Genomic DNA, 22,818 nt, shown 5'->3' with positions numbered 1-22,818 from the left:
AAAAATAAAAATAAAAATAAAAATAAGGAATATGAAACCCATCAGGTTGTTTCATGATGCTAGAAGGAATGGTGAGCAAATAAATGGTAAACATGCATGTACACATATTGTTTGTACAAAATAAAAATAACAACATCTAATTTATTAGGTTAAACATAAGGACAGAATATAAAACACTGAATGACAAAAATGTTAAATTTGGGATTCGGATGATGAGAATTGGTCTTCTGGTATCCTTGTGTATTTGGGATATAGGTGAAGCTATCATAGTAACTCTAAATTTCAAATAAGATTGAAAAAAATCAAAGGTTACCAGTAAAGACAAGAAGTGGGTTATGTAACTTTTCAGTGAAGAGAGAAAAATGTTATGAGAAAACAAATGAATGGTAATAAAAAAAATAACTGTAATCTAGCAACTGAAAAGGCAAGAAAGGAGACAAAATAAGCAGAAAACAAATGAGGTAAACAGACAGTAAAAACATGGTAGAGGAAAAAGCACCTCCAGAATTGCTGAATGAGTACATCTGAGAATCCACTTCTCTTTAAATGCAATGAGAACACTGGAAAAATTGTCGAAGTCAACGTTTTCAGACCTGTAGACATTAACCAAGGTCTTGCAACAATCTGAGGAGCATTTATTCAAATGGCTAAATCTCAAACATAAGCATATTGAACTTCATTATCATTGTGTGTGTGTGTGTGGTAAAATATCCACAACATACAATTTGACACTTGAACCCCTTTTAAGTGTATAGTTCTGCAGCTTTAAGAACATTTTGTAGCTTTCAGTACTATTGTGCAACAATTACCACCATCCGTCTTCAAAACTTTTTCAATATCTTCTGCTGAAACTCTATACCTATTAAACACTAGCTTCCCATTTCCACTTCTCCCTAGCTCCTGGCAATCACCATTCAACTTTCTACTTGGATCTTACTGCTCTAGGGACCTAATATAAGTGGAATCATATGGTATTTGTTCTTTTGTGGCTGGCTTATTTCACTTAACAAAATGTCTTCAAATTTCACTCATGTTATAGTCGTGTGTCAACATTTCTTTTCTTTTGAAGGCTGAATAATATTCTATTGTATGTATAGATCACATTTTGTTTATGCAGTCATCTGTCAGTGAACACTTAGGTTGCATCCACATTTGGGCTACCATGAATAACATTGCTGTGTATGTGGCTAAAAATTATCTGTTCAAGTTCTTGCTTTCATTTTTTTAGGGTTTATATCCAGAAGTGGAACTGCTGGATCACATTCCCATATGGTAATTCTAAGATTAATTTTTTTGAGGAATCACTATCCTGTTTTTCACAGTGGCTGTACTATCTTATATTCCCACCAGCAGTGCACAAAGGTTCTAATTTCTCCACATCCTTGGCAAACTTCTTATTGTTTTTGTTGCTTTTTGTTTTTTTTGTTTTTTTTTTTAAGCTGAGCCATCTTGCCACCTGTTGGCAGCTCAGCTGCTGCTCAGCTCCGGCCAGGAATGGAACCGCTGTTGCTCAGAGCTCAAACTCTTGAGCGAGCTCTTAACCAACACAGCCACTTGGCCGGCCCTATTGCTGTTTTTGATGATAACCATCCTAATAGGTATGAAGTAGTATCTCACTGTGGGTTTGATTTGCATTTCCCTAATGACTAGTGATGTTGAGCATCTTTTCATGTGATTATTGGCCATTTGTTTAAGTCTTCTTTGAAGAAACGTTTAGTTCAAGTATTTTGCCCATGTTTAAAACAGGTTTTTGGTTTTTTGCTTTTTTTTGAGTTCTTTATATATTGTGGGTATCAATCTCTTATCAGATATATGATTTGCAAATATTTTCTCCATTGCCTTTTTGCTTTTTGCCCTGTAGATAGTCTCTTTTTATGCACAAACGTATTTGATTTTGATGAAGCCCAACTCATCTATTTTTTGTTGGGTGTAACATTGACTGTGTGTTTGTTTTTTAACATGTGGTCTTTATTATATTAAACTATTCCTTCTATACTAGTTTTCTGCATGTTTTTATCATGAAAAGATGTTGAATTTGGGAAAATACTTTCCCTGTATCAATTGATATGATCATGTGCTATTGTTTATGTCATTCTGTTAATGTGCTATATTACATTGATCCATTCGGATATGTTGGGCTAGCCTTACAGTCTAGGTATAAGTACCACTTGGTCATGGTATATAATCCTTTTAATATACTGTTGAATTTGGTTTGCTAGTGCTTTGTTGAGGATATTTGCATCAATAATCATAAGAGACAGTGGTCTGTAGTTTTCTTTCCTTGTAATGTCTTGATCCAGCTATGGTATCAGGATAATGCTGACCTCATAGAATAACATGGGAGGTATTCCCTCCTTTTGAATTTTTTTGGAAGAGTTTGATAAAGATTGGTGTTAATTCTTCTTTCAATGTTTAGTAGATTTCATCAGTGAAGCTATCTGGTCCTTGGCTTTTCTTGGTGGGGAGGTTTTTAATTATTAAGTTTATCTCATACTAGTTATCGGTCTTTTCAGATTTTCCATTTCTTTATGACTCAGTCTAGGTAGCTTGTGTGTTTCTAGAAATTTGTCCTTTTCATTTAGGTTATCCAAGTTTTTTGGAGTACAATTGTCCACAGTACTCTCACATAATCCTTTTAGTATTCCTGTAAAATTGGCCAATTCATTGTATAAGGCTAGTATTACCTTGATACCCAAATCAGGAAGAGACATCATAAGAAAGAAAACTACAGATAAATATACCCTATGAATAGAGACACAAATATACTCAACAAAATAACAGCAAACAGAACCCAGCAACATATAAAAAGGATTATACACTAAATCAGGCTAGTCTCAAAAATACAAGGTTTTTTACTATTCAAAAATCAAACAATGTAATATAACACATTAATATAATAAAAGATGAAAACCACATGAACACCTCAATAAATGCAGAAAAAGAATGTGACAAAATCCAACACCTTTTCATGATTAAAACACGCAACAAATTAGCAATAAAAGGAAACTTCCTCAAACTGATCAAAAGCAGCTGTGAAAAACTCATAGCTAATGTCATAATTAATGGTGAAACACTGACTCTTGCCCCTTAGGTTAGGGACAAGACAGGATGTTCACTGTAATCATTTCTATTCAGCATTGTATTGTAGGTTCTAGCCAGAGCAAGTAGGAAAGAAAAAGAAATAAAAGACATCTAGATTGGAAAAAAACAAAGTAAACTATCTTAATTCACAGATGACATGATCTTGTACATAGAAAATTCTAAGGAAACTCCCCTCCCCCAAAAAACTATTAGAATGAATATACAAGTTCAACAAGGTTGCAGAATGCAAATAATATAAAAATCAATTGTATGTCTGTACACTAGAAATGAATAATCTGTATATGAAATTAAGAAAATAATTCCATTATAATAGTATCAAGAAGAATAGAATTCTTGTGAATAAATTTAACAAAAAGTGCAAGACGTGTAAAAACATTGTTGAAATAAATTACAGAAAAATTAAATGAATGGAAAGACAACCCATGTTCAGGGATTGGAAGATTTTATATTGTTAAGATGGCAGTATTCTCCAAATTGATCTATAGACCCAACACAATCCGTATCAAAATTGCAGCTACCATCTCCTAGAAATTTACAAGCTCATTCTAAAAGTCATGTGGAAATATAAGGAATTGAGAACGGTCAGAACAATCTTAGAAAAAACAAAAACAATTCAGAGCACACACACACTTCCCAATTTCAAAACTTACTTCACAGCTACATTTTTCAGGACAGTGTGTTACTGGCAATAGAACAGACGTATGGAACAATGGGCATCCAGAAATAAACCTTTACGTATATGATTAATTGGTTTTCGACAAAGATGCCAACATTACTAACGGGAAAAGAACAGTCTTTCAGTAGATGGTATTGAAAAAACTGCATGGGTATATCCCCATGCAAAATAATGAAGTTAGACCCTTCTCCGTACCAACCAACCAACCAACCAACCAACCAAACAAACAAACAAAAAACTCAAAATGGTTCAAAGATCTAAATATGAGCTAAAAATATAAAAGTATTCAAAGACAACATAAGAGTCAGTTTTCATGTTCTTGAGCTAGGCAATGGTTTCTTGGCTATAAAAACAAAAGCTCAAGCAGCTACGGAGGAACAGATAAATTAGATTTCATCAAAATTAGAAGTTTACCACTTCATAGGGCACCATGAAGAAAGTGAAAAGACATCCCACAAAATGAGAGAAGATACTTGCCAATCCTATATCGGATACAAGTCTTGTATCTGATAGATCTGATACGAGACTGGTATCCAGGATATAATAAAAATCTCTTATAAAAAGAAAAATAACCATGTTTTAAAAGGGGCAAAGAATTTGAATAGGCATTTCTCCAAAGAAAATATGCAAATGGCACATGAAAAAATGCTCAACATTTTCTCTTTAAAGAAATGTAAATCATGTTCTGTGTTCACCACTCAGAATCCGTTCTCCTTCCATCACCATATATTTGATCTCTTTCATCCTCATCAACACACAACATGATATATAGATGATGTATTACAGAATTGTACACTTGAAACCTATGTCACTTTACTAACATTTGTCACCTCAATAAACTTTAATTTTAAAAAAGTAATGTAAATCAAAACCACAATGAGATACCACTTCATACCTACTAGGATGGAAAAAATACAGACAGACAGTAACAAGTAAGGAGAGGATGTGGAGAAATGAACCTCCAGACATTGATGTTAAGATTGTAAACTGGTGCAGCCACTTTGGGAAACAGTTTGGCAGTACCTCAATACGTTAAAGATAGACTTACCATATGACCCAACAGTTCCACTCCCGAGAGGATTGAAAACACATGTCTACACAAAAACTTGTACATTTTCTTAGCAGCATTTCCCATAATAGCCACAGATGGAAACAAACCAAATGTTCATCAAGCGATGAACGGATAAACGTGCAAACCAAATCTATCTTCCATTCACCGGATGAGTACCACGGATCCTCTTAGTCAGAGGAGCTCTGGAATTATACCACCTGAATTTAAATTCCAGCTCTGCACCCTTTACTCAAGTTATTTAATTATGTGTTTCTCTAGCTCCATAATGCCTACTTCTAATGGGGATTTAAAGATGAGATAATGCATTTAAACCAGTGCATTTCACATAACAAATACCAAGTACATATTATTATCGTTGTTACTACTGTTACCCATTGTTTTTGGCTTTACATATAAAACATAAACTTCCTCTAATACTTCCTGCCACTCAAAGACTTGCTAGAGAGAGTCTTTATTCCTGGCATCTCTTGCTCCAACTTGCCACTGTCTTCAGGGGGATAGACAGACAGGGAAGAGGGGCTAATAGGATTGCCTAGAAGGGGTTATTCATTGTGCCCTGTGGTCAGTGGGTGTGTTTTCTTCACTTTTGCAGTTTGTCTCAAAGACTGATCAGAAAGGTCAGGGTTGTCCTCTGTTTTCTGTTCTCCTGGAATAAGCTACATGCCAGACTGTGAAGAGGCAGGCCAGGAGACTCTCCTCTTTATCTTTCAGTCTGTTCTGGTGATAACTGGGCTTGGGGGGTAGGCTCCCTATTATTGTTGCTGAGTGCATGTATCCAGGCTTTATTTGAGTATCCCCTGAGCAGAACCAAAGATCTCAACTTAGAGAAAAGAGATAGAATAAAATAGGTAGCTTTCTTTTCAGCCTTCAATCTAACCCACACTCTCTAATCCAGTTTTGTTTTCTGGGAGACCTGCCCCTCTGAGCTTAATTTAAAGTCATTACAATAAAGCCCATAATTCGATCATCACTTAGCAAGCAACTTGTACCAGAGGGGAATAGATAGAAGTTTCACTTCAGGTATTAGAAGACCTAAACAGAAGATACCCAGTCTTCCTCGATATTTCTTTTTCAAAACATTAACGTGGTGCGATGTAAAACAGAGGAGGTTATTTGACAGCCCTACAGTTTAGTTAGTCCCTGAGACAGAGTAGCAGAAGCTAAAGGTAACAAGCCATCAGAGGGCTGTGGGGCTCTGAGTGTTTTCCTTAGCAGAAGGCCCAACAATTAGCTCAGTTGTGCATGTTACAAAAATTCTGGTAGTTTGTCATTGATGCCTTCTCCCACTTCCTTGTGTGTCCAATCAATCATGCTACCCAACCACGTTTCAACTCTGGGTACTTCTCCCACCTCCAAGTTATCATGCTATTTTTTATTTGGAATATTGTCATAGCTTCTTAATGTTCTTCTGTGTCCACTTGCGACCCTGTATGTGCAGTTCATTCCCCACTTTGTAGCCAGAGTGATCACACTAAAATGCAAAACCAGTTCAGTCACCTTCCTCTTTAAAATCCTTTCTTGGCATCCCAGAACCTTTAAAATAAAGTTAAAATAATGAATGTAGCTGATAGGAGGAACTCTGCTACTTCAGCCCACATCTATTTTCCTGACCTTACTTTGAATCTCTGTTTTTTAGTTTTTATTTTTTTTAAAAAGAGCCTCATTTTTTTTTTCTTTATTGGGTAACTGTGCTTTTTCCAGGACCCATCAGCTCCAAGTCAAGTTGTTGTCCTTCAATGTAGTTGTGGAGGGCGAAGTCAGCTCCAAGTCCAGTCGCCGTTCTCAATCTAGTTGCGGCGGGCACAGCCCACCATCCCATGTGGCAGTCGAACCAACAACACTGTTGCTCAGAGAAAGCACTCTAACCAACTGAGCCACCTGGCCGCTCCTGTTTTTTATTTTTGAAGCCAGATATATTTGACTTATTTCAATACTTCCAAAGCAGCCATTTCATGCCTATGTGGGGGCATTTGCACATGTTGAACCCATTGCCAAGAATGTGCCGCCCCCTCCCTGCAACAACACCAAACCACGCGAGGATTTGATTTTGTCACACCTTGACAGTATTGCACGGTCTCTGTCTCCTGTCAGACACAGCTCCCCCTCTCCCCCATCCACCACACATGGCTTACTCAACCTGTTATAGGAAGCAAGGGTTTAAGAAAACTCATTTCCCTCTTCCGTCATAGAGACCGGAGTGTTGTAAAGGTAACCACGATGATTCTTCTTAGTCCAGCTGCCCATGTACTTTGGTTCATTTCTCTTTTATGCAAAGAAACCTCTACATTGCTCTCTCAGACATACCTTCAGACTGAGGATTTAGGAAATACAGGTCCTGTCTTACCAGACATCCCTGATGGTTCTTGGTTCTTTCTCTACATTTAATAAGACGGTGAGCTTCCCCAGAACAGACACTGTATTAAAATAATGCTTTCAAATGACTCTTATGGCCTTTCCATAGTTCTCTGGTCACATATGTCAGGTCCTGGTCACTCAGGCCTGGTGCTCCGTCTTTCTAAAGAACTCTGGCTGTAAAGTCATACAACTGCCTCCCACCTTCATACCACAGAAATCCATGTGTTAATTAGTTAGGGAAAATACATTCCCAAGGACAAAAAGTTGTGTTTATTCTCCAGGGCTCAACTTCCCTATATTCAAATATCAAGGAAACCAAAACAATAGAAAATATTGGATAGATATGATGGACGTTTCATATGTGACATACACTGGGCTATTGACAACTGCAGTGTCTTTGTTGTTGGTGTTCCTGCTATCGATGTGGAGGAAGCTGGAAAACTGCCCCCTCTCCCGCCACAGGCTCCAGTGTCCTTGTGGATCAGCACCACCGCCATCTTTTGTGCCCTTGTTTTTATATCACTATCCACCTCATGGGTCACAATTGCCAAGGAGGGAGCATGAGGAGGATGAGCTGAGGGAACCGCATCTCTTTTTCTTGTCAAACTTTTAAAATGAAATACTGGCCCAAAAGGAGGCCTGAACTTGGATGGTTTGTTGGAGGATGATGACGGTAACATAGACATGGGGACCTGGGCAGGAAAAAGGCCTGGACTAGGAATCAAGAAATCTGGGTTCTACTCCTAGCTCTTGTACTAACTAGTGTGACTCTGGGTAAGTTACCTTCCTTTTCTGGGTGTCATTTACCTCATCTGAGAAAAGAATGAGTTGGGCACAATTGCCTTCAAGCTTCTTTCTGATCCCAGGAATTCTAAGAATCTACAGAGTCTCTCCCATCAGTAGAATTCCTCATGAGCAGCTTCAGTTTATGTCTTGGGTGTCGCATGAATGGTGTCAAAGAGAGTTGGAGAACTAGGTCAGGCCACAGCCTATCTCGGGGCCTCTGCCCTACAACATCTCCACCAAATTCTGCATGTGGCAGATCTTTTCTTAAATGCTGAACTATAAAAATACCATGTCAGAGGCAGAGAATAAAGACCATGAAATAAAGGTCATCAAAAGTGCATGCAGGGCTGGCCGAGTGGCTCAGTTGGTTAAGAGTTGGCTTAAGAGCGCGAGCTCTGAGCAACAGGGCTGCTGGTTTGATTCCCACATGGGCCAGTGACACTGCACCCGAGCTGAACTGTTGTCAAGCTGCCAACAGGTGGCAGGATGGCTCAGCTGGTGTAACAAGAAGATTGCCTGTTCGAGGTGGGCTACGCCCACCCACAACTAAGATTGAACAAGCACCTTGAGCTTAGAGGCCACGAGCTGCTGACAGGAAGCCAGATGGCGACTGGCACCCTCCACAACGAAGACTGAAGAACAACTTGGCTGGTCCCATTCCCCAATTCCCCAACACTGTTCCCCTCCCCCTATTCCCCAATAAAATCTTAAAAAAAAATGAGTGCATGCAATATGTTATGACCCAGCAATTCCATTCTTAGGTACCTATCCAGAGAAATCCAAAACATTAATTCAAAAAAATATATGCGCCCCTATGTTGATTGCAGCATTATTCACAATAGCCAAGACATGGAAACAACTGAAATGCCTGTTGGTAGATGACTGGATTAAGAAACTGTGGTACATTTACACAATGGAGTATTACTTGGCCATAAAGAAGAATGAAATCTTACCATTTGTAACAATATGGATGGACCTAGAGAACATTATGCTAAGTGAAATAAGTCAGACAGAGAAAGACAAATACCATATGATCTCACTTATATGTGGAATCTAGAGAACAGAATAAATGAGCAAACTAAACAGAAGTAGTCTCAGAGACACAGAAAAAAACTGATGACTGCTAGATGGGGCCGGTGTGGGGATGAGGGAGAAGGTGAGGGGATTAGAAAGCACAATTGGTAGCCACAATATTGCTGTGGGGATACGAAAGATAGTTTGGGGAATATAATCAATAATTGTAAAGGTTTTGTAGGGTGCCAGATGGACACATGTCTTATTAAGGAGACCACTTCATGGATGGTGTAGATGCCTGACCACTGCACTGTACACCTGAAGCTGAAGCTGAATAATACTGAATGTCAACTATAATTACACACACACACACACACACACACACACATATATGTAAAATATATTTTCACAGACTGTGGAGTAAAGCATAGAGAATTGTAAGAGCTATAATATATATGATGTCAGAGGGGTAGTAGATTGGGGGAGGGGGGGTTATCACTTTATATGTTTTGTACACCTAAAACTAATTTTTAAAAAATTACATGCAATAATTAGTCAAAGTGTGAAATATTGCTCTCAGTTTTCTCACAGCCTGGGGATTTCAAGAATAAGGATAACTGCACAGCCTCATCCAGCATCCAACGCTAGTCTTTAGGAGCCATCCTGTGCAGCACAGATCGTGCTCCCAAACCCCCAAATGGACATTTAAAAGTGCACTCAACCCACCCCAGCCCAGAACACCAGCTTGTGCCATCCAGGGTGACCTCATCCTCTCTCATTCCACTCCCAGGGATCCTAAAACCAGTGGATGAGAAAACCAAAACCACCAGCCCAAAGCCTAGAAAGGCATGTCCCTGGACCTACCTTTCTTCCAGCCTGCAATGCCTGCCGTGTGTCAGGGTGCCAGAGACTCTGGGCAAGTGCCTTCGTTCCAGACACAATCACTTGCCCCACTTCACACCTCACTCAGTTTAAATCTGCATTGTTCTAGCGGTGTTTCTAAATCGCAAAGGATTTCTGAGTATTTGTAAGACATACGACTGGTTCCTCTTTTTTTGTTGCTGGAAGAGCTGATTTTGTGTCCCTGCTGTGGGTGTGGATGGGCTGTCTGTTGTGAAACGTGGTGAACACACTGTGGTGAACATGTCTCATACAGTCTTGATAGGGAGATACTAGTGGTTACTGCTGAGTATATCAGTGGGTATCGGTGATTGAGGATTTCCCGGGGGTCCGACTCTGCTCAAAGGTCTTTATCTACACAAACAAATTTAATGGCATTTAAAAATCATTTGAAAAGTTCTTTTTCACAATTTCACACATTTTCACAACATTGCTCTTGCCCCCCTAGAGAACCGTGTGTTACCATTCTCCACAACTTAAATGTATTATTTCCATGAAATTTCACCAGTGGAGATGGATTTCTGTAAAATGGCAACAAGTTGGCTGCAGAGCAATAACTAATGTGACACCTTTTAAAATCAAAGAGGCAGTTGGTATCATAGAAAGAGCCTGGCCTTGACTAAGACAGAGCCAATTCTAATAATTTATTGCATGGCCTTATTATTTCTCTGAACTAAGATTCCCCATTAGCAATATGAAGCCAATACTTACTTTATATGGAAAGCAAAGGGGTGCTCAGTTCTCACTGATTTATTGTTTCCTTAGAGAAACATTACTATGAGCCAAGCAGTGTGCTGTGTGCTGCAGAGAAAACGGTGAAAAATGACAGACACAATCCCTGTGCCCCAGGAGCTTATAGACTACTGGCCATATAGACAGGTAAACGTACCATCACAACCCAGGAGAACCAGCTCTCTGCAAGGTAAAGTGGAGTATTCTAAGACAGCTCATAGGAGGATCAATTAATCCAGCACTGGAGATGCAGAGGAGACTTCCTGGGGAAGGAGGCATCTAACTAGGGACCTGATGAACAAGAAGGAGGTGGACAAATGGAGGAAGAGTTAGGAGATGGAGGACGTTCCAGACAGAGTCAATAGAATGAAGAAAAACCAAAGGGCTAGAGAGACCATGGTGCATTCAAGAACCTAAAAGAGCTTCCTAGTCACTGAAGACTAAAACAGGAGCAGGAAGCAAGACTTCTCAGATAATTCCGAGCCTTACATCACCTGCAGGACTTTGGAATTTATTCTGGGCAACGGGAATTTACAAAAATCTTCATGTTAATGAATGTGATTGAATGTTTACTATCTGTCAGTCCATATGCTTTAGACATATGCCTACTTGGGTTTTCATAGAAAATGACACTGAAGCTGAGATGTTCATACGGCTGGTGTAGGTGAGATTGAAGCCCAGTTTTGCCTAATTCAACAGGCTCTGTTGTCTGGAATCCTCTGGAATGTCCTTCTCAAAATGCAAAAAAAAAAAGTATCTCAGAAATATTGTCCTGGTTACCATGTAGAGAAACAATAGGAAGAAACAATACTGAAGTCAGGGAATTAGACTCAAGGAAGCAGCCATCAACCTGGGCAGAGATGATGGTTAATTATGGTTTGTGAAGGCGGATTGACGGGAATGGGTTTGAAAGGTGTTTGGGGAGGAGAAAAGGCAGAACTTGGTGCAAGAATGGATGTGCAGGGTAAGGAGAAAAACAGGAAAGAACGATCCTCATGTTCTGGTTTAAGGAACTGAATGAGTGACAGGACCATCACTAAGGAAATAGACATAGACAGGGACAAATAGTAAAATTTCGAGGATGTTTTATTTTGAATTATGTCAGGACCTTCCAATAGGCTTGACAGGAGTTGGATAGCTGGCGGGAGCTAGGGAGTGAGAGCCCGGCTATAGAGATAAATCCAGGCAATCATCATGTACAGAGGAATGAGATCACCCAGCAGGGAAAATGAAACCCTTGTGAGACGATAAAACCAGGATTAGCAGAAGTAGGAGTTCCCAGAGGAATATAAAAAAAGAGCTAAGGAAGTTAGCAGAAACACTAGGAAAATGCAGCGTCACCGAAACCAAGGCTACAGAGAGTTTTGTGACTTCACAAGAGACGTTGAGATGTTGGACAAAGGACATGTGTTACTCTCCCTTCTCCTTATTGCATGCAATGACGAAAAGGTTAGGGATATCCGTAGCTGACAAGTGATTCTGAATAATTATGGAAACATCGAAATAGGAGAAACTTGAAACTTGACAGAGCAGCATGAATAGAATCATAACCCCAAAGTAAGCATAAAAGAAAACTACTATAGCAAGATCAAATGCGAAAAGGGTCCAAGTTCTGTGTCAAAAACTATAAATAGCGGGGGAGTGTGGCAGAGCCCTAGACAGCTGTTTAGGTAACTGATTTTTTAAATTCCCTTACCCAGGCATCACACAACAATGTGGTTTATCCCCAAGCCAAGGCCTGAGAACTGTTATCTGAGAAAAATTACAGTCATGGTGCATGCAGGCAAATACACAGGACGAGAGTACTATATCTGAGTAAGAAACAAAACAGAGACAGTAATAACTTCAAACCTTCCAAGTAACAGGAGAAAAACAAAAAGGAGGGGGATGAGTAGTATGGAATTGGCCCCCGAATGAAAGTCCTGAGTTCACTCTGTAGAGCGAGGATTCTAGTGGAGACACTGAGGGCCCCTTGGTCTAGAGAAGAAGGGAGCTCTCTCCCACCTAGATCCCAATCGACCTTCACCTAGGCCCTGTCTTTGCGCCTCCTCCCTCACAATCGCCAGATGTGAGCTATGGTAAAGCACCGATATGAAGAAAGCAATTACTAAGTAAAAGTGCGAATAGACACTCAACATTTAAGGAAACAAATTCTATAAAACAGAGAAACAAAATTAAACGCACAACTGAAGAAACAAAATATGTTTTCCATGTTTTTCGCAACTGTTCTGTATTCTCTTATCTCCCCTTTTCTTGCATTATTTTCAAAAATTATTTTAATAATAATAATAATAATAATAATAATAATTATTATTATTATTATTATTGGTCTCCCTTTAATTAGCCTGGTAATTATACAGTTTTTATTATGTATTTACTTATAACCCTAAACATTACAGCATGTATATTTGATGTTTCAAATTCTAATAATTAGAACTTTAATTTCTTCCAAGCAAGCCAATAGTAACATAGTAGATTCAATTCCAAATATATGAGTAACTACCAGGGGTGCCAAAAAGGTGTACACACATTTTAAGAGATGTTATCTATGCTCAAGCATAGGCCTGTTACACAAAATCAGTTTTAGGTCTGCCTTCCAGGAGAGCCTCCCAGAAAAAGATGGGGTGGGGGGCGGGGATCCAGGGCACATATTCTTGTTCATTGACTCCCTCTTGTGGGTCAATTAAACGTATCACCTCAATGTTAAGGAAATGAAGCAGATTATGTATTTAGGAAACAGAGTCAGGGACACTGGGTTATATACAAATCCATTACCTTCATGACCCATACGAGCCACTTTCTTTCCCTGGACCACAGTTTTCTCATATTTCAGTGTAGGGATTTGTGTAAGAGGATCTCCAAGTCCCTTCTAGCTCTTAGGGTCTATGTTTAGAAGATGTATATCTGGTCACCCCGGGGAGGTCCAATCCTAGCACCTTTACGTTATAAGTGTGTGTGTGTGTGTGTGTGTGTGTGTGTGTGTGTGTGACTTGAGCGACTCCTCAGTGAGTGTCTCCGTGACTTGAGCACTGCTCTAGCACGCACACAAAATGTGTGTGGGCAGGGTGCTGAATTCATCCAGTATGTCACATGCTCACAAGAAGGCAACCCAGGGTCATTCAGGGCACTGGCTAACCTCAGGAAGCATGATGAGAAAGGCTGGACAGTGCAAGATTCAAGATGTGAACCTCGGTCTGCTGTCTCCAAGCTCCTTTATCCTTGCCACGCTTCTCCATACCAGACTCAATAAACTTTGTAATGCAGATGCCAAAGACAGGCAAAGGGCACAAAAGGAGCTACGATCATTTGGTAAAGCACCTAGCCAGCAGTAGCAACGCAGGTTCATTATAACTTAAAACACTAGCGTTTACCTGAATCCTCTTAGTATCATACAATGGTTAAACACGTAGGGATGTGAATGACGTACACGCGTGTGTCTCAGATGCGAAACTGACTTAACTAAATAGCTGAACTGTCATCAGGATGAGTGAATGTCATAAAGGAGGTGCTTGGGAAATGGCAACAAAGATGACTGTTATTTCTAAGCTTACAGAAAACTAACCCAAGAGAAACTGACTAGGAAATTCCATGACTACAAAGAAAAAAAATAGGACAGAATTCAGAAAGCTTCTTGAAGGAGAGAGAGCTGGGTGTAGTGGCTCTGAAAGTATTTCAATAGGCTGAGTCAGTACCCGCGATGCTGGGAGGGGACATTCCAGTAGGAAGGGCAATGGGGGGAGAGGGGAAGAAGGCAACAATTAGGATTACAAGAGCGACTGTTAGGAGAACTGTGTGCCTTGGCCTTCTGGACGCCTTCAGATTGTGACTATTTTCCACATGTGTTTGCAGTCAGTAGTGAACAGACCAGGCCCTGAGTGCTAGGAAAATTCTCCTGATGCCAGAGTTTGAGGTTTCTATTGCTGCTCTATCCTAATTCATCCCCCCAAAACGTGTCACCCTTTTTTCTTTGATGGAGAAAGAGTAAAACGTGCATCCTGGCTTGTGTCCCTGGAATAACCAGCCCCTGGGGGTGTGGGGGGGTGTGTGGGGGGGTGTCTATAACTTTAAGCTTGGAAGTGGTCCTCTATCAGATGAATCCGGCTCCTTCACATGGCAGATGGGCAGGTTTCTGAGAAATGGACCAGACTCCTTGAGGCCTAGACTCACATTTGGCCCACGGTCATTTCCACTGCATCCTAAAAAAAGTGGCAAGGCTGCCCAGATTCATGGGGAGGGGAAATAGATACCCATCTTATTGATGGAAAAGGCTGGGAACTCATATTCCAATGCATGAAGGATGCCGGAGGAAATAAAAGATCATGGCCATTTTTGTAATCTACCACCCTTTTTTCTCACCCTCCGTGTTCAGGCACCTGACTCAAACATCAGTCAGTGGCTTGCAGTATCTCCGAGACAGCCTTGAAGCAGAAGCAGCTCTTCAGCTTGAAGAAAGTCTGGGTCTTTCTAGAAAATATCCCCAGCTTTCTATTTGGCTAATTTCTGTGTTTAGCTCTCTCCCTAACCAGTCTACTGAGTCCAATGGCCTCTCTGTCATTTATGTCTTCCTTGTCCCTTTTCTTATGCAAGGAATTCCCTCCTGTTGGGATCCTGGTACCTTCTAATTTCTGATTTATTCTTCCCTTTTGTGTGAATTGACTACCCTTAGCAATCAGGGACATTGACTCCCCCAAATCCACCCCCCGTCCCTTTAAAGTCACTTCCAAATGTCACAGCAAATCAAAGAAATAGCTTTTTGGAAGTTTTAGTCGTTGACTCGAAGCCTATGTTACTCATGTCAGAACTATCACCCGACTAACTTCTAGTCCTCCAGGTCTCGGTAAGGTCATTTCTTTATAGAGTCACTGTCCCTGATTTCTCTACACCTGAGTTTGAGGTTGCTCTTTCGTGATCTCATAGCACCTTGCTCTTATTCTTCTGTAGCTCTCACAACTGTATGGCAATAAGCAAATCTTGCCATTTGCTTTCTTTTCTCTGTCCCTCATACTAATCTCATGAGGATAGGGGCCACAAGTAACTGGCTCATCAACGATCTTCCAGGAATTAGTACAAAGCCCGATAATTATTAGTACTGAATGTTTATTGACCGAACACACAGGAATAGCCCACAGTCTATGCTAGGCAGGCAACTGGCACATAGGAAATAAACCACTAGTTGTAGCTGTTAAGAAAGGAGAAAGCTACTTAAAACAAAGGCCTTTGTCTACAGAAAGAAAAGAATAAAACTTGTGTATTATGAAAAAAAAAAGAAGGAAAAAGGAGAAAAAAACTCCTAATAATGATTTTGAAAGAGGGGCTATGGATGAGGGAGGGAGGGTGTGAGTTTAGGGTATAACTGAATAAAAAAACTAAGTCAGGATAAATGTGTTTTAAGATAATTCTACAGGGTCCAGGACTCGATTTAAGACAATGAAACTGGCACTCAGCCATGGTCCGTTTCACAGGTCCTCCTAAGAATGTCTGACTCCTACTGAATGAAAAGAAATGGCTGGTCATTCTCCTCCTACCATAATCAAGCTGGTTATGTACCACATTCTAGAAAGCATCTGCATTTCAGCCTCATCGAAAGTCTCTTGAAGGTTGAGAATGCATTCCATATACCCATAAAACATTATTTTAGGAAGAAACAGAGATACCCCTAACATGACAAGAGGAACCTATGAGTGACACAGCTCAGGAGACACCCAGAGACACTCGGCTCCTCTGGAGGTGGAGAGGCAGGTAGGTAAGGTCGAGTCACTTTTTAGTCCAGAATTCTTGGATAATCTTTGGCTTGAAGGCAGGTAGGTTTCAGAATCTCGTGAGAGGGAGATTAAGGTGACTAGGGTATTCAGTGGTTTGAGCCATTGCTGATACTATATCAGCTCTTGCCAGCAGCTGCTGGAAGGTTGGCTCTGGTATTCCATAGCAGGGAGGTTTGGGCCGCATTTGGATGCATGAAGCCAAAGTACTTTCTCTGCCTCCTAGAATGTGCCCCGTATCTCTAATCCCTTGGGTTTCCTTCTTAAAAGAAAGCCTTAGGTGATAGCCAATGGGCAGAACATTCCATGGTTCTCCTGAGAGTCCATCAAGGACCTGGGTGGGCACAGTTACTCCCCAAGGCTCTCAGAAGTTGACTCCATTTTATTACTTCCCAGGCTGCCAAGCCAACAAACAAAAACACACGTCTTTTTGAATGGGCAACAAGTTGAAAGGTGTTGATTTAGGGAAAAGAAAATAATTAGGACATAGTAGGGAGATATTCTCTGATTCTCTAGTTATCTGTGTGTAGGTTCAGTCTTGCAACACTGGCTGAGACCAGTCTGGCCTGTATGTCCATTGGTCACCTTTGTGTCCACTGGTCACAGGGCCAGTCCCAAGGCTGAGCACTGAGGCCTCTCCAGCACTGTCTCTGAACCAGTTAACCAAGATTCTGGATGCCAGGTACAGAAGAACCCTAGAGTTGGAATTTTCTGGGCCTGGGCTTTCAGGACAGGAATGAGGACAAAAGATGTTGGGATGTATAACTCAGATGTTCGAACCTCTCATTCGGCCTTCTTCCTCTGGCCGTTTCTCCAACCCTGGAGGATATATACCAATGTCGTGCTGTGAACTTGCTCATGGACTTAACTGTTCTGCATTCTAACTGGGCACAGACAGTAGACAGCAGGACTTGGGTTTCACCATCAGCCCCTAACTGACTACATGAAAGATATCACAAATGCTTACTGAAAGAATCCCCGTGGGAACGTGGACTCCAACCCTATCTGTGCTGATTCTGCAAAAGGCCCAGTGTTGCGTGTTGGGTCCCAGATTCCTCCTTTCCAGGAACTAGCACATCTTGCATGTTCCCCTTTGTGGTACCCTAGAGCCTTTCTTCCCACTTCCCTTATTGGCATTTAAGGACACATCACTTTTCATTTATTTGATCACACAAGTCATTTGCTTTCCAATCCAATGCTTTTCATGTATAAACACCTGGCTATTTCTATTTCTTTGAGTTGAATGACCTGATCATATCCTTCCTCCATTTATAGCTTTCCTGCCTTTTTTCTTTCTCTTGCTTGTTACAGATGTTACAAATATTTATTCCTTGTTACAATTTGGCTTTGCCTTTTGAATTATTTATCGAGTTTTTATGTTAATTAAAAAGTGCTTAAATTTCTGGATAATCAAGCACACAGTTACATGTTTAGAGATTGCTTCCAAACTCTAAACTCACAGGAAAACAAATATCTTTTCTCTTCTTTATTTTTTAACACTTGATTATTTATTCAATCTGTGATCTGTTATTCATTTGGGAACATCATATAAGCAGTACGAGGCAGGGCCTAGCCTGCTATCCTTTATGGAGTTAGCTGTATTTCTTTCCCATGGTTTGAAAATAATTTATTTAGAATACATTCAATTGATATTTATTAACATTTGTCATATACTATTTTCGCATGCAGACATGGTTGTTGTCTGAGATTTCTATTCTCACTGGCTTATTCACTCTAGCTAGGCAGCAGTAAAACACAATTTATTTAATGTATATTATATATATATATATATATTTTTCTTTTTCTTTTTTTTTTAGCTGAGCCATCCTGCCACCTGCTGGCAGCTCAGCAGCAGCTCAGCTTGGGCCAGAAATCAAACCCGCGCCCTAGTTGCTCAGAGCTCTCACTCTTGAGCGAGCTCTTAACCAACTGAGCCACTCGGCCGGCCCTTATATATTCTATTTTAATGTCCAATAGTTCAATCCTTACTTCAGCATTTCTCTTTTTAATAATGCTTTCGGCTAGATGTACTCATTTCATCTGAACTTTAAGTCAATGTCAAGTTTCCCAAGGCACTCTTTTTGGGAAGTGTTTTACATTTGAAATACATTTTGGAGTAATTCACATCCAGAAATATGTCAATTTAGTCAAGTCTCTTTTAATGTTCCTTAATAAAATATGTGTATCTTTCCTCATACAAGTTTTTCACACTTCAGTTTAAGTGAGTTACTGATTATTTTTCATTTTTGTTGCAATACAAACAAAATTTATTCACTTCAGATTATTTGTTACTGACAGTTTTAAAAATGTATGAATTTTCATTGGGCTTCATTTTTTTATTGTGGGAACCAATATTTGTTTCCCACCTTTTTTTTGTTTCTCACTATCTATTTCCACATTTATTGTAGTGTGATTAGTAAACATGACCTGAATTTGGTTTTTAATTTAATGCAGTTTTCTTTGTAATGAATATATGGTCAATTGTTGTCAATGTATCAAATGAGCTTAAAAAACATGTTTTCTTTGTATTGGTTCATTCAATCATTTTGTTATTCAAATCATCTGTTTTTTTGCTTACATTTCTCAAAAACTTTCAAGCTATCTGTTAAAAATGCTCATGACTATTGTTTTTGTCAGGTGTTCATATTCCTAGGCAACTTTTTGATCATTTGTATAGATGTTATTTGGTCATAAAGATTTTTGGCAACATAATGTCATTAGAAATGAGCACCTTTGTCATATTTAAGAATTTTCCTTAGATTTTTTTGCTGTCTGATATTAACATTGCATCCTTTGTCTTTTTATTTTGCATTTTCTTACCTGTCCGCTTCTCCTTACCCTTTCACACACTACTATACCAGGGACCTTTGTAAATACAAATGGGACCTTGTCATCACTCTGCTTAAATCCTCTGTGGCTGCCCGATGCCTCCAAGAGGCTTTCAAAGCCCTGGACAGCCATGGCTGTCTCTCTCCCAGTTGGTTCTCTCACTTCTCAGTGTGTGCCAGAATCATGACAAACTGCTTCCAGGTCGCCCAACAGGCCAAATGGTTTCAGGGCCCCGGCCTTGCCCACACCGATCCCCCTACCTAGAATGCATATGGCCACAAGCATCTGTTCTTCTTTGGAAGCATCCATTCAATGTAGCCTGTTCTTCCCCTTGTTCGACAGACCCCTCTTACCTTTGTACTCCCACGATGCTCTTTACATACCACGTTCAAGGACAAGGACAATATCTTACTCACCAGGTGTCACTAGTCTCCAGCATAGTGCTGGCTCACAGCAAGCACTTCATAAATATTGGCTGAGGAAGAGAATCAATGTGAGTGGCAGCTTATGCAGAATAGTGACCCAGGAGAGTGCTACCATGGTAGGACAAAAATGCACAATCAAGAGCAAAATAATAATATTAATATTACAGCCTCTGATGTGATTCTTTAGTTTAGCACCAGTTTTCCACAGCCTAGAAAAGCCTGCCAGCCTAAGTACCCATAAGAGGGAGCCAAAATTCCTGGTAGGAGGGGAGCCTAATTTTTTCACTTGGTTGTACTGGATCAGACACCTGCGCACTTTCCTTCTAGACGCCTCTCCATTTAGTCCCTCACACACAAAAACTTTGATCTTGGGCAAGTTCTTTCGCTTCTCAGTGTCTTCCTCTCTTTGTCTTTAAAATAGGGAGAGTTAAAAATATAATAGCACTCTGAAGTAACAGGATGGGAAAATAGATATCAAACAGTGCCCAGCACCGTGTCATCTCATCAGCACTCATGACCTTCCTTGTCTTCCTTTACCTTTCCCTGCCTTGCTGTCCTAGACAATAAAGCTAGTTCACCCTTCTGTAGCTCGACTCCCTTATTTTTTCTGAAGAGCCTGACCGCCTCTATCTCTCTCACCCTCCAGGCCCACCTATGTGACTTTCTGGGACCACTCCTGCTACACCAAACAAAAAGAAAAGGAATATATGGTAGAAAATTTGCACCTTAATTCTTTGTATCTTAGATGCTAAATGTTCCATCTGCTTTCTCACAGTTGTATGAACACACACACACACACACACACACACACACACACACACTACCACCACATATGAGTGTGCAGGGGGAACACTACACAAATCTAAGAAGCACCATTTGTGCCACCATGGATTGTGTACTTTACAATTGCCCAGCAGATGGCAGCAAAGTGTCCTGAGGAAGGGCAGAAAGCACTGTAAAAACTTGAGAGGCTAAGCTGTCCATCTGGACATAATAGTACTTAAGTAGGCCAGAGAACGCTGGGTTTCATCTGAGACCCAAAGAGGATGATAACACAGCGTCCTGCCAGGTGTGGGGCAGTGGAGAGTACCTCCCCCAGGAACAGGCCGTTTTTAGATTATAATATAGACCAATAAAAGATCTTCTCCCCTCACCATCCCCCAGAGGAGTATTTTATTATCAATATTGTTTAGAATTGCTGTACACATGGGTGATAAAGGCAGATGGCAGTTTTGTTATTGTTTTAAAAGTTTCTACAGACAATGCTTCCCTTTATTGCCTGTACCTGGAGGGACCATTCCCACCACCCCTTCTTGATTTGCCAAATAGATGACAATTGCTCCCCGTTTACAAAATGAAATGCCAGTCACCCAAGAAGAAATTACAAAAGAGCCAAAAAACGGTGTTCTCTACCAGCCTATAAAAGAAATTTAGACTGAGCTCCAGTTAAGAGAATTTCATTAGAAACAGGATTTCACTTGAAAACTTTACTGGAAAATTTACTGAAAGAAAACAAAGTTCTGTGGTTTTGCTCCTCCTCCCCCTGCAGAAGCAAGAAGGCATTTTCCCCTTATCTCTAAGCTCAGAGAGACAGGATGCAATGGGGTCATGTCAGGGTCTTCGTGTACAATCTCACAGTTTGAGGAAGACGGTAGAGTTGAGTGTAACACCCTGAGAAACCAAAACAGGCTAAGGCTGGGGCTTTGGATTCTGATAGCCAGTGTATGCATATTTATCTATTGCTACCTAACAAATTGCCACAGCTTTAGTTGTTTAACACAGCACAGCCTGATTATTTTAGTGTCTATGGGTCGGGACTCCGGGCATGGCTTTACTGTGCTCTTTGCTTTAGGATCTCACAAGACTGCCGTCAAGTGGTTGGCAGGGTTTGGGTCTCAACTGAGCCTTGGCTGAGGAAGGGCTCACTTTCAAGCTGCCACTGTTGTCAGAATCCAGTGCTTAGTAGTTGTAGGACAAAGGGCCCCATTTTCTTGCTGGGTGTTGTCTAGAGGTCCTTGCAGGTTGTTGGCTAGAGGCCACTCTCAATTCCTAAAAGCCGCCCACAATTCCTTGCCACATGGAGGCCCGTTAGGGGCCTCCTGCTTCCTTATAACCAGCAAGGAAGAGAAAGAGACAGATGGTACGACCCTCTGCAATGTAATCACGCAGTCCTGTCACCTTTGCTGTATTCTACTGAGTCAAAGCAAGCCACAGGTTTTGCCTATACTCATGAGAAGCAATCACAAAGAACATGAATGCCAGGAGGCAGGAATCATTAGAGCCACACTAGTGTCTGCCTGCTCCAGCGATGCAGGAAGAATAGGTTGTATTGGGATAGCCTGTCCTTCTCCATGTAAGCCACATGAAAGAGACTCCACCTGGGTGGTCTTAGCATTTGCTCCAAAAGCACATCAGCAGTAAGCAAGGAGATCTTGACGAGAATGAGGCCAGAGATTTTCACTGGACATCAAGGGTGGGACCAAGGAGAATCCATGAGCAACCAGCTGAGTGAGTGCATTAGAATTCTGAGGGAACCAGAGCCAAGGAACCCCAGTGATGGAACCACAGTGCATTCAACCCCTACCAGCCTGACAGCAAGGTGGGAAGTACCAGTCAAGGAATTCATCTTCTGCCCCTCAGCTCTTCTCATTCTTACCCTCGGCTCAGCAAGAATCAGAAATCCCTCTTAGCAAGCTAGGGAGGAAAAGGAGAGGGCAACCTTCCCTCTTTCCCACGATAGGCGTCCTGTCTAGAGCAGACCCAAGCTGAGGAAAGGAAGAAGTTTGTACTGTAAATGACAGCTGAGTTTTGATTCTTGCGTATGACTGTGCATTTTATTTTATTTTATTTTATTATTTTTAGCTGAGCTAATCCCGCCACCTGTTGACAGCTCAGTGGCAGCTCAGCTTGGGCTGGGAATCGAACCGCTGTTGCTCAGAGTTCAAACTCTTGAGTGAGCTCTTAACCAACTGAGCCACTCGGCTGGCCCTGACTGTGCATTTTAACTATGAAAGTGACTGGAGGGCCAGCAGAGTGGCGCAATGGTTAAGAACTGGCTTGGGATGCTAGAAAGCCCCAGTTCAGATCCCACATATGAGGGCCAGTGACATTGCCCTCCACAGCTAAGATGCTGAACAACAGCTCAACCTGGAGCTGGGTGGCCGTGAG

General features: G+C 40.8%; 1 protein-coding gene across 4 annotated transcripts in view; it reads right to left on the bottom strand.

Annotated features, from left to right (window-relative positions):
* LOC109390028 (membrane-spanning 4-domains subfamily A member 4A) overlaps positions 1 to 22,818 on the bottom strand; it is an 87,075-nt gene that overhangs the window by 26,301 nt on the left and 37,956 nt on the right. Inside the window, exon 1 of one of the 4 annotated variants that reach the window (XM_019656019.1) lies at positions 9,870 to 10,104. The exons of 2 other annotated variants lie outside the window; for them this stretch is intronic. The gene's annotated coding sequence lies outside the window, so the exon portion shown is untranslated. Of the gene's footprint in view, positions 1 to 9,869; positions 10,105 to 22,818 lie in introns of those variants that run through there. One more of the 4 variants, XM_019656015.1, reaches the window with a different exon arrangement.

The sequence above is a fragment of the Hipposideros armiger genome, unplaced genomic scaffold (genome assembly GCF_001890085.2).
Source record: "Hipposideros armiger isolate ML-2016 unplaced genomic scaffold, ASM189008v1 scaffold_253, whole genome shotgun sequence".
In the NCBI taxonomy this organism is placed as follows: domain Eukaryota; kingdom Metazoa; phylum Chordata; class Mammalia; order Chiroptera; family Hipposideridae; genus Hipposideros; species Hipposideros armiger.
This window is presented reverse-complemented; position numbering and strand designations above follow the sequence as displayed.